The sequence below is a fragment of the Amphibalanus amphitrite genome, unplaced genomic scaffold (genome assembly GCF_019059575.1).
Source record: "Amphibalanus amphitrite isolate SeventyFive unplaced genomic scaffold, NRLGWU_Aamphi_draft 000114F_arrow, whole genome shotgun sequence".
NCBI classification, from domain to species: domain Eukaryota; kingdom Metazoa; phylum Arthropoda; class Thecostraca; order Balanomorpha; family Balanidae; genus Amphibalanus; species Amphibalanus amphitrite.
In genome coordinates, this window is record NW_024881609.1 from 254213 (window position 1) to 270517 (window position 16305).

The 16305-nt window shown below is 48.7% G+C and overlaps 1 protein-coding gene across 1 annotated transcript in view; it reads left to right on the forward strand.

Moving 5' to 3' along the window:
- Positions 1 to 576: 576 nt before the first annotated feature.
- The window catches only part of LOC122381107 (excitatory amino acid transporter-like), a 31076-nt gene continuing 15347 nt past the window's right edge, over positions 577 to 16305 (forward strand). The window contains exon 1 of the mRNA XM_043364902.1: positions 577 to 695. The gene's annotated coding sequence lies outside the window, so the exon portion shown is untranslated. The remainder of the gene's footprint in view (positions 696 to 16305) is intronic.

The following is a 16305-nucleotide window of genomic DNA, read 5'->3' on the forward strand; positions in this document are numbered from 1 at the left end:
AAAAAAGACCGCAGGCCAATCGGTCCAGCGGTTGCTGAGATATAAGCCTCTCAAAAGCGTTACAGGCCGGGCCGGGCCGGGCCGCTCATACTGAGATTTTTCCGTTATATTGAAAAGACTCACTTCGCTCGCTGCGCTCGCTCGCTCGTAATGATTGTTTATGCCGTTTGATTCACCGTTTTGTTCTTCCTACTGTTACTTTTTTATCCGTACCTGCACTTCCTTTTGCTGGTTTTATTTTGCGAGAAGGCAGCAGCGGCTGCTCCCTCTTGACTGTCGTAAGCTGAGTGAGCTCCGCATATTATCTCGTAAACACGGGCGCCGACAGCGAAGAGAGGGGGACATAACAAGTGTAACGATGCCCTGTCCCCACCGCGGCCGGTGCGGTGAGGTCAGGGGGCGGGGCGGGGTCAGGGGGTGGGGCGGGCCGATATGTGAGCACCGACCGGGGTCGGGGGGTCAGGGAGGGGAGGGGGCCGCTCGGTCGGCGCCGGCGCCTCGTTATCGGTTGGCTGCCGGAGGAGGGCAGGGGAGGGGAGGGGAGGGCCGGGGGCCCAGACTGCGCGGCGGCCGCCCGGCAGACAGCGCGGCGCCGCCCGGCAGCTCGCAGGCCGCCGTCACCGACCGACCAACCGACCAACGGAGGGACGCGGCGGCCAGAGGAACGGCCGACCGGGACTGAGCACTGAGGGAAGGTGAGTACTCACTACTCAGCAGACGACAGAGGGACTGTAAGGGAAGGTGAGTCCGTATAGCAGACGGCTGAAGGGCCAAGGGAAAGTGAATAGTGAGCCCCGTCCAGCTGCGCCCGAAGGACTGAGAGAACTGAGAGGGTGGGAAGGTGAGTGCTCAGCAGATTCCGAGGGACTGAGGGAAGAAAAGTCCTCAGTAGACGGTCGAGGGACTGAGGGAAGAAAGTCCTCAGTTATAGACGGTCAAGGGACTGAGGAAGGGTTAATCCTCAGCAGACGACCGAGGGGGCGGCGGAGGAAAAATGAGCCCTCATCAGACGGTCGAGGGACTGAGGAAAAGTGAGTCCTCGACTCCTCAGTCAAAGGCCGGGGGCCGGGGGGGGGGGGGGGAACGAGATGGGAAGTGATTTCTCAGCAGACTTTCCGTGGGCCTGAGGGAAAGTGATTCCTCAGCAGGCAGTCGGGGACTAAGGGACGGTGAGTCTTCAGCGGCCGATTGTTCGACCTGGCACTGAGAGTGGACGAAAATGGTGCATTATTTTGTCTTAAGATCAGTTTGGAGAAACAAAATAGTTGCCTCGTGTACGATTAGGGTACCTATTTGATGATGACAAAGTTAAGCGAGGATGGGTGTTTACTTTATCATCTTCCACCTGTAGATAAACAAAGAAAGGATTTTCATGAAAATAAACATTTAATTGCATTATTTGTTAACTCATGCAAATGAAAAGTGACCAAGATGAATGCATGACGAAACATTTGAATATAAATAATGTTTTTTATCCAGATGGAAGCAACTTATAGCCAATTGGGGGGCGGCCACTTTGCCCCGGCCACTTTGCCCCGCGCATACCGTCCGAGACAAAAATATTCCAGCTTAGCTATTAGTGGGGTAAAAATCATTAAAATTGGTAGAATACATGTACGATAACCATGCCATGCATGGACAAGAACGCTTACAAAAATTCCAAACGGTTATGGAATAACACCAGTAAAACGCCTTTTGGGCGAAGAACGAGCGAGCGAGATAGTGAGCCCTGCACGTGCGGAAGGGCGAGAGGGTACTTCCAACGGGCTTGTGCAAAGCACCCTTTTAACCGGTCGCTAGCGGTGTGCCAAATTTGAACGCAATCGGCCCAGCCGTTCCTGAGATCTGGAAGCGGCATTCTGCACGTGCGCACGTGCAAACGGGGTCCAAACTGACTTTTGCACGGCACCCTACTAACCGGTCCCCAACCGTGTACCAAATTTGAGCGCAATCGGCCCAGCCGTTCTCGAGATCTGGAAACGCCCCCTGCACGTGCGAACGTGCAGTAGCACCCTAACCGCAACACATGGGAATGCATTGCCTGGTGGTTGCCTACCTGTATGCCAAGTTTCAGCGAAATCGCCTTAGTAATTACCGAGTTATTGAAATGGGAACAAATTTGGCACCTCTTATTGTTGTATTTTGCACGTGCACTGGGGGTCACTCACATAGATCAAGAGTATCCGACCTTTGGTAGAAGGGATGCAGCTACCCTATAAAATTTACCGCAAGTCAATCGTTCAAGCCGCGGCTGAGATATGGGCCTCTCAAAATCACTACTTTTGCAAAACAGCTTGAACACCCTTGACTTTTCACGTGGCACGTGCCACGACGGTCACTGAGATGTATCAAAAGTAGTCAATTACGGGGTAGAAGGGATGGGGCTACCCAGCAAAAAAGACCGCAGGCCAATCGGTCCAGCGGTTGCTGAGATATAAGCCTCTCAAAAGCGTTACAGGCCGGGCCGGGCCGGGCCGGGCCGGGCCGGGCCGGGCCGGGCCGGGCCGCTCATACTGAGATTTTTCCGTTATATTGAAATGACTTCGCTTCGCTCGCTGCGCTCGCTCGCTCGTAATAACATTTAAAAATTGTAAACATAGTCACGGGCGTAGGAACGTCATGAAAAGTGGGTGGGCCACCCTGTTGAGGGGCCTCCTTTTCCAGGGGGCCTCCTATTTTCAGGGGCCTCCAACTTTTTCATCGTACTGCTTTCAAGTATGACCTCCAAATCTAGCTTCTGAGATCGGGCAGATGTACCCAGGGGCCAGGGGCGTAACTGCTTAAGCGAACAGCGCGGAAAGTCCGCACTATTTTTTAAAGTTGTTCCCCTCTCCGATTTTTTTTTTCTTAGAATCTGAATCTTTTTGTCGTAAACGGCGCATGACCCCTGAAAACCCTTATACAAATCTCTCTTTGCCATGGCGGCGCACCTGTTTCGTATGAATGCACCCCTATGGCATTGATAGGCGCCCCTCTATTGCATGTGGACGCCCATATACGTAGGCCTCGGAGGCGCCCCTCTACTGCATGTAGGCGCCCTTACTGCCTCAGAGCCGCTCCTCTTTAGCATGTAGACGCCCGTCTTTCGTACGGAGGAGCCGCTATGGCATTGATAATCGCCCCTCAATTGCATGTCGACACCCCAGTAGGCATCATATGATACCGTCTTTCGCAATCAGACACCCCTATGAGCATCACAGGCGGCCGTATGGCCATCGCAGGCGCCATGGGCGTCGAAAACGAAGGGACAGGGAGACGCGTCCCCCCGGTTGAGGAATCCGAGGGGCAAATCCCCCAAAATAAACACCTGAGGATGCTTAAAAATGACTATTTGCAGAATAGACAACTCCGACCGTCTCCGGCTTCAACCCCGCAGTTGTGCAGACTTGCACTAAATTTCCAACTTCAAGGAAACAAGCTGCACGGTTGATGCAGGATCACAAAACTTATGTATAGGCTGCTTGACTTGGTGACCCGACCTTAGGTGTTCTGACCTCTTACATGCTACAAGGCTTGCAAAGTCTGTGTTTTGGGGCTGTATTTTGACAAATGTTTTTGCCATTTTTCGCGACGCTTCGCGCCGCCGATTCTTACAGCAGCCAAAAAGAGAGATTGTGGCTGTAATATCTCCCCTCCTCCTACACGGGCATGAATGCATTATGTATCAGATTCAGATTGGTGGCATGCGTCAGCAATTGGTACACCCTAAAAGAAGAGCAGCGGCTTTGCCCCTAATTGTGTCAAATTGAATCGGACTTCAGATGTGTACTGTAAAAAAACCGACTTGTACGACCTTTAACACAGATAGTGTATTGGGCTAAGAGTACGACGACAATACCTTCTTTTGGGTTTTAAGTCTGCCGATATGCCCCCCTCCCAGTGGCGGATCCAGGGGGGCAAAATGGGCATTTGCCCCCCCCCCCAACGGCATAATTTTAACATTACGCCTATGGACGATGCATGGAAAGAATCGATAAATTGTTATGGTTTGCCCCCCCCCCCCAAAAAAACTCTGAGCTGGATCCGCCTCTGCCCCCTCCCCCAGTCAAAAATCCATGGCGACGACCCTAGCAGGCGCCCTTCTCTTGCACACAGGCGGGCGCCCCTTTTCCTATGAATTCATTTTATCAACTCTCTTTCGCATGTAGGCGCCCTTATCACCTAAGCGCCGGCGTTGGACTCTTGTATGCAGGGGCGTCGCCACGGATTTTTGAGTGGGGGGGGGGTCGGGTTTCCGGTCTTCGTCTTGATGGGTAGGGGTGTTTTTAGCCACACTCCCGGTTTTTTCGTGTGCCCGGAGAAAAACCTCGGCGCAGCGCCGCGAAGGCAGCGGTATATCTTATTGTACATCATTTTTGCATCGTGCATAAAAATCAAGCAGAGGTCACCTGAGGTCAGGTCACAATGTCATGTCAAGTTCAGTTTTAATGCCTCTTAAAACTGCAATCTTGTCATTCCTATAGATTATCTCCTGACTCCTATAAGTCTGAAATTTGGTGTATGAATGGGATTATAAGTGCCAAAAGTTCATGAATCTGGGATTTTACATCTGAGAAGCGAAGTCAGGTCAAATAGGTATGTGACCTCACCAATCATGATAAGATATGGGAAAAAGCACGATGCCCTCTGCTTTGAAAGAATATGCTAAAAACGCTAGATACTTTTGTAGCCATGGCACCTTGTTCATTTTAGTGATAAGGTGCAGCTAATGACCAGTGGTGACTGAAATAGTCAGTCATTAGGTCATCAAAGGTCTCTAACACATTTTCGACAACTTTTGATGGAGACGTTGTAGAGCGATGACAGCACCTGGAGTGTGTTCAGCTCAGTAACACAGATCGATCCATATGCAGCAGGTTCTTTTCCGGTCAGGTCATGACCTTTACCTGATGTCAAGTTTTCTATTCAAGTTTTTAAGTTCAAATTGTAAGCCATGCGACGTGTTTCGACGAAACAAAAACGATGGTGATAACATGAATATCATGCACATTCACTGAATCATAGGTTGTTACAGAACAAATGTTTCGGCAAAATCCGTCAGTTTAGCTGTTTGGACTCTATGGTACACAAGCCATAGACCTTAAGTCATATCTGAGGCGAAGTTGGCGAAAGAGCTTAAAAAGCTATCGAATACGCTTTCTAGCTCTTATTCGTATTTTGCGGGTCGCTAAGGTAAAACGTTTACCAACGTAACGCATAAGGCATGCTTTCGGCCCCTGATCGAGGTAGTTTCGCGGAAGAGCGAAAATGCTGCCCGTGATGAGAGAAAGCCGATGATGCCCAATTTCAAGGTCTTGGCCGGGTCATCTTAGGTCAACGCCCAAAAGTAGGAAAAATCTGGCCGCCTGCTAGAACTTAGTGAGCCGTAGCTGTTATCGGGGTCCCGAGTACGAGTTCGATGTTAGTCTTGAACAAAGATGATGACTCCATGCATTTTGGGTAGATCGGGTCGGGTCAGGTCAGGTCGACCATCAGGCTTCCTGCCGGCCATCTAGAGTGGGTGACTGACAACCACCAACGATAGCTTCGTAACATGTTACATAACCATCATTTATCAAAACTACTTCAAACGGTTCAAACGGGCGCTAAACTCGAAATCAGCCCCAAAAACCACACTTGTAAGTGGAAGCAAATAAAACTCAAAAAAGTTAACCAAGGTCATCCATATTTGAATCATGGGGCCAATTTTTTAGAATAGGTGTAAAATTCATTAACTCGAGGTCACTGGAAGTTTCGTTGCAATATACTCCTTTTTGCGCGTCTTATTAGGAAAGCCCCAGAGGGATCCACCATCTGACCCCATTTCCCCTATGCAGGCAGGTTCGAGGGTAGCAGGGCTGAGGCTAGCCAGGTACCTCGTAGCTACTGATACGTCATCCGACGAATCGACTGCAACCATTATTTTGACAATCAGACTAACGCTTGGGTCAGTTTTGACGCGCTCGCTCATTTGAGGGATAAAAAGGGACTAAAATCATATTGTCATGCTGATGTTCTAGCCCACAGCTTATTGACCTATAAGCAATAGGGACTAGGGAGCTCTTGAAGCGATTCTGAATCTGACGAGTGACGTTGTATTTGTTGATGTTGCTGACGCCAACTTCCCTGACATGATAGCTAAAAAAAGCATACTCAGCATCGCCAAAAGTGGGGGGGTCGACCCCCCCCGGTTCTGACGAGTGGGGGGGTCGCGAACCCCCCGACCCCCCCGTCGGCGACGCCCCTGCTTGTATGCAGAGGGCGGCATGAGACTTATCAGAGCTAAAGCGATAGCGCTTGCCAGGCGCCTTCAGAAGCCCTGTGTGGTTCTTAGAGACCGCATGATGCTCTCAGACGCAGGTGGGGCCCTCGGAGTCGACAGTGTCAGTGTGGGACCTTCAGAGTCGCCGATGGGTGCCAGACAGATGTGGACCCTCAGTGACGCCGGTATGGGACATAAGAGCTCAGTGAGAGCTTGTGTGGTGCCTTCAGTGGCCTTTGAAGCCGTTAAACATCAACATGGTGCTCTCAGGCGCCGGTGAGTCCTCAGAGTCACCGGTGAAGGGCCTTAAGAGCTCAGAGATACTGGTGTGGGGCCCTCAGAGGTGTCGGTGTGGGTCCTTCTGATGCACCTATAGAGCCTTGAGATGCATAGGTGTTAGTGGTGTCAATCGGAACTTGAATCTTCGGAATTCCGATTTTGTCCAATGTCCAATTCGGAATTCGGTTGGACAATGGCAGCAGGCTTTGGACAACTTTGGACAATTGCTTGCTACACCTCAACATTTTTAAAAAAGTAGTCGTGTTTAACATTGATTGGCTATTAGAAAGCTCAGCTTTCGATATGATTAACACTTTTGAGCTTGTAACGGTACATGAAAAGCAAATTAAATAACAGTGTTGAGTGTAAACTATTGCGTAGGTGTCGGACATCCTTGGACAAATGGCTGGCTTGGACATTTTTGGACGGACAATCGACGTAAGCATTGGACATTGGACGGACTTTGGACATACGTTTTCTGAAATTGACATCACTAATAGGTGTGTGGCCCATAGAGGCGCCGGTGTGGGACCCCCAGAGCCACCGATATACGGCCTTAAGAGACACTGGTATGACCCTCAAAGGCGCCGGTGTGTGGCGTTCATAAACACTGGTGTGGAGCCATCACGGGCGGGTGGAGCCGTTAGAGGCCGGAACGGGCCCTTAGATGCCTACAAGGAGCCTTCAGAAGCCGGCGTGGCACCCTCATGGAGATAAGCGTGTCTACTTAGGAGCCCTTGAGGTGCTCTCATGAGCTCTGTGGGGCCATAACAAGCCGAAATGTGGCCCGAGTTTTTTTTTCAACGGCCAGTTGCCGCCACATGGCTCTTCGGGCTACTATTCTCAGGCGCATCCTCTGCCTGGTTTGAATAGAAGGGCCTCTCAGACCATCAGTCTCGGAGGCCTATTCTGGCCACCATCAGTCTCAGGGGCCTCCTTTGGAAAGTATTGATAGAAGGGCCTCTCAGATCACCAACCTCAACGGCTTGCTCTGGCTAGTATAAACAGAAGAGCCTCTCAGATCATTAATTTCAGGATCGTCTCTTGGCTACTTATGAATAGGAGGGGCTCAGACCCTCAATTTCAGGGACCTCCTCTGCCGATTATGAATAGTAGGGCCTCTCAAACCACCAGTCTCAGGTGCCTCCTCTGGCCAGTATGAAAAAAATGCCTCTCAGACCATCAGTCTCATGGGCCTCCTCTGGCTAGTATAAATAGAAGGGCCTGTTAGACCATCAATCCCAGGGGCCTCCACTGGTTAGTATAAATAGAAGAGCCTCTCAGACCATTAATTTCAGGAGGCTTTTGTGGCCAGTATAAATAAAAGGGCCTCTCAGACCATCAGTCTCGGGGGCCTCCTTAGAACAGTGTGGATAGAGGGGCCTCCTCAGATTCACTATAGGACCTCTATGACCACCAGTCTCAGGGGCCTCCTGTGGCCAGTGTGAATATAAGAGCCTCTCTGACCATCAGTCTCAGGGGACAGGGGCCTCTTCTGACTAGTGTGGATAGAGGACCCTCCCAGACCACCGGTTTCAGGGGCCTCCTGTGGCCAGTATGAACAGAAGGGCCTCACAGCCCATCAGTCTCAGGGGCCTCTTCTGCCTGGTGTGAATATGAGGGCCTCTCAGACCATCAGTCTCAGGGGCCTCCTCTGCCTAGTGTGAATATAAGGGCTTCACAGGCCATCAGTCTCAGTTGACTCTTCTAACTAGTGTGGATAGAGGGACCTCCCAGACCACAAGCCTCAGGGGCCTCCTGTGGTCAGTATGAATAGAAGGGCCTCTCAGTTTATCAGTCTCATGGGCTTCCTCTGCCTGGTGTGATTATATGGGCCTCTCAGACCATCAGTCTCAGGGGCCTCCTCTGACTACAGTGTAGATGGAGGGGCCTCCCAGACCATCAGTCTCAGGGGCCTCTTCTGACTATTGAGGATGGAGGGGCCTCCTCTGACTAGTGATTGTAGTGACTAGGGGGCTTCCTAGACCGCCAGTGTCAGGGGCCCATTCTGACTAGTATGGATAGAGGGGCCTCCCAGACCGCCAGTGTCAGGGGCCTCCCCAGACCAGTGTGGATATTGGGGCCTCCTCAGATCCACTAGGGTCCCTCAGGCCATAAGTCTCAGAGGCCTCCGCTGACAAGTATGGATAGAGGACCTCCTTGGACCCACTAGGGTCTCTTGGAGTCCGTGCGTGGGGATTCGTGGAACTTATTTTACCGAGTTTGTTTATTCTGGAAGGTGACGACGTCCTCTCAACTCGAGACGGGAGGGCCTCGAGTAAAAAGTGGGGGGGCCAAAACACATGGTTGGCCCCCCCCCACCTCAAAAAGTGGGTGGGCACTTGCCCACCTGGCCCCCCCGGTTCCTACGCCTATGAACATAGTTGGTAACCTGGCAAGAAATGCTTTTCCGTGTTTTACAGAACAATGGTGATGGGCCTGAAACCCCGGTCTGGCTCATTCGAACGACCGTGAAAAGAAGTATAATTGGAAACCATAAATTGGAACTGACGCCAGCTATGAAGGGCTAAAACGATGGGTGGCCGCTTTGCCCCGGGTGGCCGCTTTGCCCCACTCTCCCCTACTGTTAAATTACACACCGCGCTCTAGACTTTCGTTCGCATCAAGCCTATCTATATAGAACATAGCTAACTTTTTCTATGGGCTGGTTGATCATGTGGCCTGCGTGCGTGTGTTTTTGTTGGACAAAGTTTTGTACAAAATCGGTTTTGCTCCCAGTGTCTATCTAATTATTTACACCGGGCTCTGCTTAGGCCTTAGATGTAGAAAACGAAAGCCTAATATTTCGACTTAACCCGCGCCGGGCCGTGGGGGATGTTTGAACACCTCCCCCCCCCCTGCGGTTTTTGGCACACCTGTCCATGCATTTTTTCCACACATGTGAAAATTTCAGACCCAGGGCTCTCAAGGTCAGGTCACCAGGTCAGGTCAAGTGACCTCACCTCAGAAAAAGTTTCAATCCACGTCATAGCTACACCGACTGAACAATCGCCTTGAAACTTTCAACAATTGATAAGAGTAACACAGTATGTACAAAATGTATATCTCGGAATTGTAATATCGGTGACCTAAGGTCAGGTCAATTTTGCGATCTCTCCATTAGGTATAAGTCAATGGGAGAAAATTGAAATGCGCCTCTTTTGGACGAATGATGTTCAAAATGCTCTCAAACATCGGTTCATAGGTAAACATGACACACTGAATCGGAAAAATGCACCTGTGACCCCTCTGTGTATCCCTGAGGTCAGCTCAGGCCATGAACGGTCACCAGCAGTTTTTTGGCTGTAACTTTTGATAAAGACGTGCTAGAGCGATGAAAACACGTCAGATGTATTCAGCTCGACGATACGGATCGACTGATATGCAACATGACCCTTTCTGGTCAGGTCATGACCTTGACCTGAGGTCAAATTTTAAAAATGGCCTTTCAAGGCCAACAAACAGTTCATTCGACGCGTCTCGACGAGAGGAACACGATGCTGCCAAAAGTAATGTCGTGGCTCTCTTGAGTCAAAAGTTATTGACGAAAAAGCATTTTCGTGAAAACTGCTACAGTTTTCGCCCTCTGGACATAGGCGGCGGAACGGGGAGGGCACCGGGGCACCGTGCCCCCTTTGATTTTGACATTTTAACATTAGCCCTATGAGCGTTGCATGGAAAGAATGGAACCAAAAGTCGGCAGTGCCCCCCCCCCCTTAACCTTCCAGGCGGTGGAGGGGGCATTTTTGCCCCCCCCCCTTTAGTTTTTTCGATATATCTCCAGGCACCTGTACATAAAGTCATCTCAAGCTTTGTGTTTCAGAGGATTACAGGATGCATAAAATCGGGCAAAACTGTTGGAAACGTACGGAAACATTCTGAGGAATGCGATGATGTGCTTAAAGTTAAAGCTGGAGGTCAAGGTCATACTTGACATTGGTATCAAAGTTTGCCCCTTTTCGTATCTTTATCGTAATGCCTACCGAATTATAAAATGTCTTGGAATATTTTCAAGCTATCGGGCCTCTATTGCCCTAGGGTCAAGGTTATCCAAAAGTACCTATTGCTAGAGACTATTAGGTACACGAGTTCAAGTCAGCCATTATTTCAGCCATTTTTGCAACCACTGAGACCCTAAATGAATGTTGATAGTAGGGTGGAGGCCAGATTCTTGATCAGCTGACACTTATAGGTATACTTCATATAAAACTGATGTCATGTGGGGGGCCAGCCGAAGTCGTCCTAGGTCATTCGAGATCACTTGTGGTCGACATAAAGCTTGGCCGTTTCTGAGCAAAATGCGTGTCATTCAACGTGTCTTTACAGGACGAATGCGTTGGTATGTACCACTGTCTTAGCTCACGGACTTTTTTATTTTTTAGCGAAAGCTAAAACCCCAGTTTGGCTTTGACCTGGCCTCTAACCGCAGGTCACCAAAGTTATTATGTGCTGTTTTTTTTTTACATGATACACATTACACAACTGTGCTCGTAATTTGTCTTTATCCTTAACAAAGTCTATTTTTGGAGGCTGTTTGAGGTTAACGTCCGTGGCGTCGAAATTTGCTATGCAAGGGTCTAGAAAAATATACCTACCCTCTGACGTCATCAAGGAGCTAGGTCCAACTTTTTTTCTTGAAAAGATGTACCTGAATTTGATGGAGGAAGGTACTGAGGATTTCGCGCTCGGCGCTCCTATCTCTAGCCTTCGGGAGCTATCATAGTCATTCGTCAGGGGGACGGGGCGAAAAACGCCCCCCCCCCCTCCCGGCCCGCTGGGTTAGTGTGCTATACGATCGGACTATGCGCTAGCCCGAGTGAATTTGTTCTTAAGGAGAACGCTGCAGATATCGATAAATTCTATAATATGGGAGCCGGAGCGCAGACGTTCATGGCCTCGGTGACTTCAGTTCTCACTCCATGTCCGGCAAAAAAACGCTGTGACTCGAGCTGAGACTACAACTTTGACTCCTGGCATACCTCAACACGGTAGTGAGGTTCATGCCAAATATGTTTAAACTTGCCAGAGCAATCGCTAGGGCATTTCAAAAACCTATATACAATAACATAAAAAATGGCATTGCATTAAAAGCCAAATCTACATGCAGTCCCCGTCGTCTGCTTTTACGCTCAATAGTTAAATCAAAAACAGGAGTGTAATTTCGGGACCAATATTCGAAACGTCAGAGCCTACTTGTTTTTTTTTTGAGCTTTTAAAAACACTGCGGCTTCTTTTCAGCCTGGTCTGTTAGACACAGAAGTAAAACAAAAAAAAAATTGCAAGTAGGTATGGAAAACCTATTCGCTCATTTTGGCCTTTGATTTGACAAGATGTGCATTGCAGCGATGCGCGAGTATACATATAAGCATGTGTTTTTACAAGCAGCCGGCAAAAATCTAACCTCAAACTTGCAGTCAGACTAGACTCTGACCCCGTAAGTCGAGCCATTAACCCGTGCCCCACGGGGGGGGCTATTCATAGCCCCCTCCCGTTTTTCTGCACTAACTTCCAAACTGCTTGACGTATCGACGCCAAACTTTCAGTACCTTCGGCTGCATCAATTTGACACCTTGTGTCAAAATATGAACTTCGTAGCTACCATAGGTCGGCCAGAAATGACGTCAGAGTGATGTCATGTTCGGCCGATTTCGACGCAAAACATTGAACCACGGCAATCGCTCCCAAGAGCTCAGTTTTTAAGCTAGATCCAATTTCGTTGCATGAGAGGACTCAGAATAGACTGCGCTATCAAACTGTCATCTCGGATTTTCAAATTTTTGAAAATTTTGAAAATTATATATAATAAAATTCAAAATTTATATTTTATATTTTTCGAAATTATTTTGACTTTTCGAATAACCGGAATACCTATATGTGATAAAGCACATGGTTATGACATACTCTAGCAAGTTCTAGCTAAATATGTTAAAAAATGGCCAAGTTACACGCATTATTGCAAAAAAATCACAATTATAAATTTTTCAAATCAATTTTCAGAACGTTTTTGACATCGTACACCAATAAAAAAGCACCATCGTGTTCCCGAGCTCAAATTGCATCCGATAGACAGGTTTTTGTTGACAATTTCAACTTTGAAATTTGACATTTTTGACCTGAAGGTGACCTGACCTCAGCTTTATTCAGATGAAAATGGCCTCAAATGACACAAGAGACACCAAATTCGAAATCTATGGCCTAAATGAACCATAAAACATGTGCCACGTGACCGACTTATGACAGATTTCCGTGACCTATGATGACCTGACCCTGACCTGAAAATCAAAGTACAAGTTTGGTACCCTCAGGGTATCTAAGGCATCTGTTCACGAGTGTGTAAACCAAAAATCAGCCTGATCTGGCTTGTAAGACGGCAGCCAGAGCCCAAAAAGTGAACAAGCCAAATATCGATAATTTTTACTTTGACCTGACCTGTGACGTCATCGGTTATCTCGAGGTCAATGAAATTAGGTTTCGTTCGACAGTTTTTCCGGGGCTATCAGATGCCGTTTGAATTTTGACGATCGCCCCAGTATAGTTTCGGAGTTAGGAGGGGGCTATGATTAGCCCCCCCCCCCCCCAGTGGGGCATGTTATACTGACACAGACCCCAGTGGGGCGCGGGTTAAGGTTGTGACGGTTCAAACATCGACTCCAGCCAGAACTGTCAAGCTCAAGCGACTCCGACTTCGCAGCTCTGAATAAAAAAGAAATTATCGTCAGAGTTGCTTCCAAATCCAGCTTACTTTTGAACCTACTTATATTTTTATCATTAGGTCAAACTTGTTTTAGCATTCGTTCAGTCTTCTTAATGCTTGTGCAAGGAGCATTTGTACTTTGAAATACTTTGTGAATGACCTCTCCTTGAAATTGTATGTAGAATATATTTTACAAAAAGTAAAATACAGTACCTAATGATAAATTTTCGATCACGGATCTTTGTCAAATCACATTCAAAATTCAAATGAGACACATTTTAAATAATTGACGCCATTTATCATTTCTGTATTTGACTTTTTGTAAAATATATCCTACATACAATTTCAAGGAGAGGTCATTCACAAAGTATTGTTTTAGCATTCACAATTCACATATTGAGCAGGAGCCTGTTGTTCAGATGTGATCCATTATCATTGGATTTGGTTCTGAATAACATCCAGGTGTTTTCCTCGCCAGGTCAGGGAACCAATCACTCGCATAAAATATTGATTATCTTTTAGCTCGTTTGCTCTCACTGCCAGCGAAAACTAAATACATATGCATGTTTTTGACGTTTTTACCTATCATTGAAAATTTAAGCTGATTAAAACTCAACGGTTTGATTTAATTACATTTTATTATTGTCGTAATAAAAACAACGACAGCACCTGCACCAATTCCTCTGATCGGTAATGCGCCTTCCAACAGAATCACAGAAATACCAACCTTCTGTCTAAGCTTCAATGGTTTGAAAGGTTTCTTCTGCAAGACCGGGCATTTTTCTGACAGGCAGCTATAAAAATTGACAGCTGTGAACACAAGAGAAGCGCTTGGAGAACTTCATGCGCAGTAACAGAACAGCTGGATAGTTCCACAGTCTGTTTTGTCTTCTGCTGACGTCAGTTCCACGAGCGAAATGCGACGCTATGCCCGCTAGCTAGACAGTAGGTACGACCCAGGCACTTAAGAGCTGTACGACCTCTTACGCAGTGCGCAGGCAATGGGATTTACCGTGCCTCCCTGTGTGACGGTTATGGTGGTGTGTTCGAGAAATGGGACTTTCTGCTGTCCTGGGTGTCCTATGTGCCCTGTATGGTGATTTATGGCCATTTATTCGCCGTTGAGTCCAGGATATCTTAGACACTGACGGATGGCTTTAAAATTAGTTCACTGAAGGTGGCAACCGTGAACCGAGCACATATTTCATAAAGCACATTTATGAGTTGAGCACAATGGGGTCGTTTGTACCTGGTAACCTGCAAAGTAAAAGAAAATAACAGAGCTGCTGTAGAAATCGTCCACCTTAACAACACGGAAATGATACGTGCGCTGGGTTGCCCAGTCCGGCCGGCCGGCCGGCCGACACATATTGGGGCGGCAGCGGGGACGGTGACTGGCAGCCGAGTGGCCTGCGCTCCTCAGATTGGTCAGCCAGCGTGGCCCCCGGTCCGCAGATTGGGTCAGCCAGGTCCGATCGATGAAGGCCGGCCCCGGCGGACTGGCGAGCGGCCGCCGACCGGCAGAGGTCGAGGGCCAGCCGCCCGGCGACGCACCCTTCCGGTCACCGAGTCTCCGACACTCGCTTCCTGGGTGCTGAGCGCGAAGCAATCCTTTCCTGCCAATGAGCCACTGGCTTCCACTTTCCCGGTTCCGAGACTCCCAACAGATATTTCCTGGGGCTTAGCCACTCGACAGTCTCCCAGTTCACTCAGAAGTCCTCATCAACCGTTTGAGCTGGATGGGTTAGCTATATAACCTTGAAACTGCCTCTGGGCAGAGGTCTGGCTTCCTGACTACATATACTGCCAAGTCGGGGCTGGCCCCATTCCGACCGCCAATATGTCTAGGCGGCGGCCGGCCTCTCCCGTATAAACGCGCTCCCTTCGACCTCCGCACCGGTCTCAATGAGAGCTCTCGGCCGGCCGTCAACTGTGCTTTCATGGTGCATTGTTACGTAAGTCCCGGTCAAGTGCGACTGGAAAGCCATCGGTGCGCGCTGGTGCGCCCGCGTGGGCGCAATGTGAGCTGACGGCGGCTGATGGCTCGGCCGCGCTCGGTGCGCAGCTCTCAGCTCTGATAGTGCCACAGACGTAAAAACCCTACCGGAACTCTAAATAGAGTACAAGGGAATTTACTTGTTAAGCTATCAACTCAGTCATCATGAAAATGCAATGTTTCGTAAATTGCTTTGGTGATTCAGATATCGTTTTAGCACAAACGTTCAGGCGGATCCAGTGCCTTTTTACATAGTGCTTCATCAATTGACCTCTGTACACCTGTGTCCTGTGTACAGAGGTGTATAGGTCTATGTTTCATTCTCACCTGCTATTTATTTTCATGCTTTATGCGGTGTTGTAAAAGATTCTTTAATTTGCGTTTTGTTTTAGTAGGTACCTATTTAAGTGCCAGAATATGTAACTTACGTCTTAATTGTCGTATCGCGGTCGAAGTATTTTCAAGTAAATATTTATAGAACCATATTTACCTAAGTGCCCTTAGTTCCTCCCTTTACAACACAGGAGGATGACTTTTGACTTGAAATGATTAGTTAGCTTATAGAAAGTAGACACAGTTTTCGTTCATACGCCAGATAAAACTACCAATGCATATGTTTGGCTATAGAAACGGAAATTATTTTGGCTTTATCATCTCACGATAGAACTTCGCACTCTGTTGACGTCATTTTGATACATGGATATTAAGCAGAAAGCACAAATCTTCGAAGAATTGTGTGGCTTTGCTGGTGAAAAAAATGATGTAGCCTCCTGATGTCAGACTATCGCATGTATTTATTTGAGCGGCCGCTGTTGGGTTTTGACGCTACGACCTCGCACATATCTCCGCCTCTGTCATGGTGCTTCCGATTGCCTCCTGTCCGTCCTGCCTCCCTCGCTGACCCGACAACCCCTCCCCATGTCGGGGTCCGATCCTGCGGTAATTGCCGATCACCTCCGAGGAGGCGGCAGCGGCGGCGGCGGCGGCGGCGCCACGCGGCCGACGGGCCGGCCTCAACTGGCTGCAACGATCCGCGCCCGCCAGCTGGCAGATAATCAATGCCCGCGGCCGGACGGGACGGCACCGGCCGCCGGG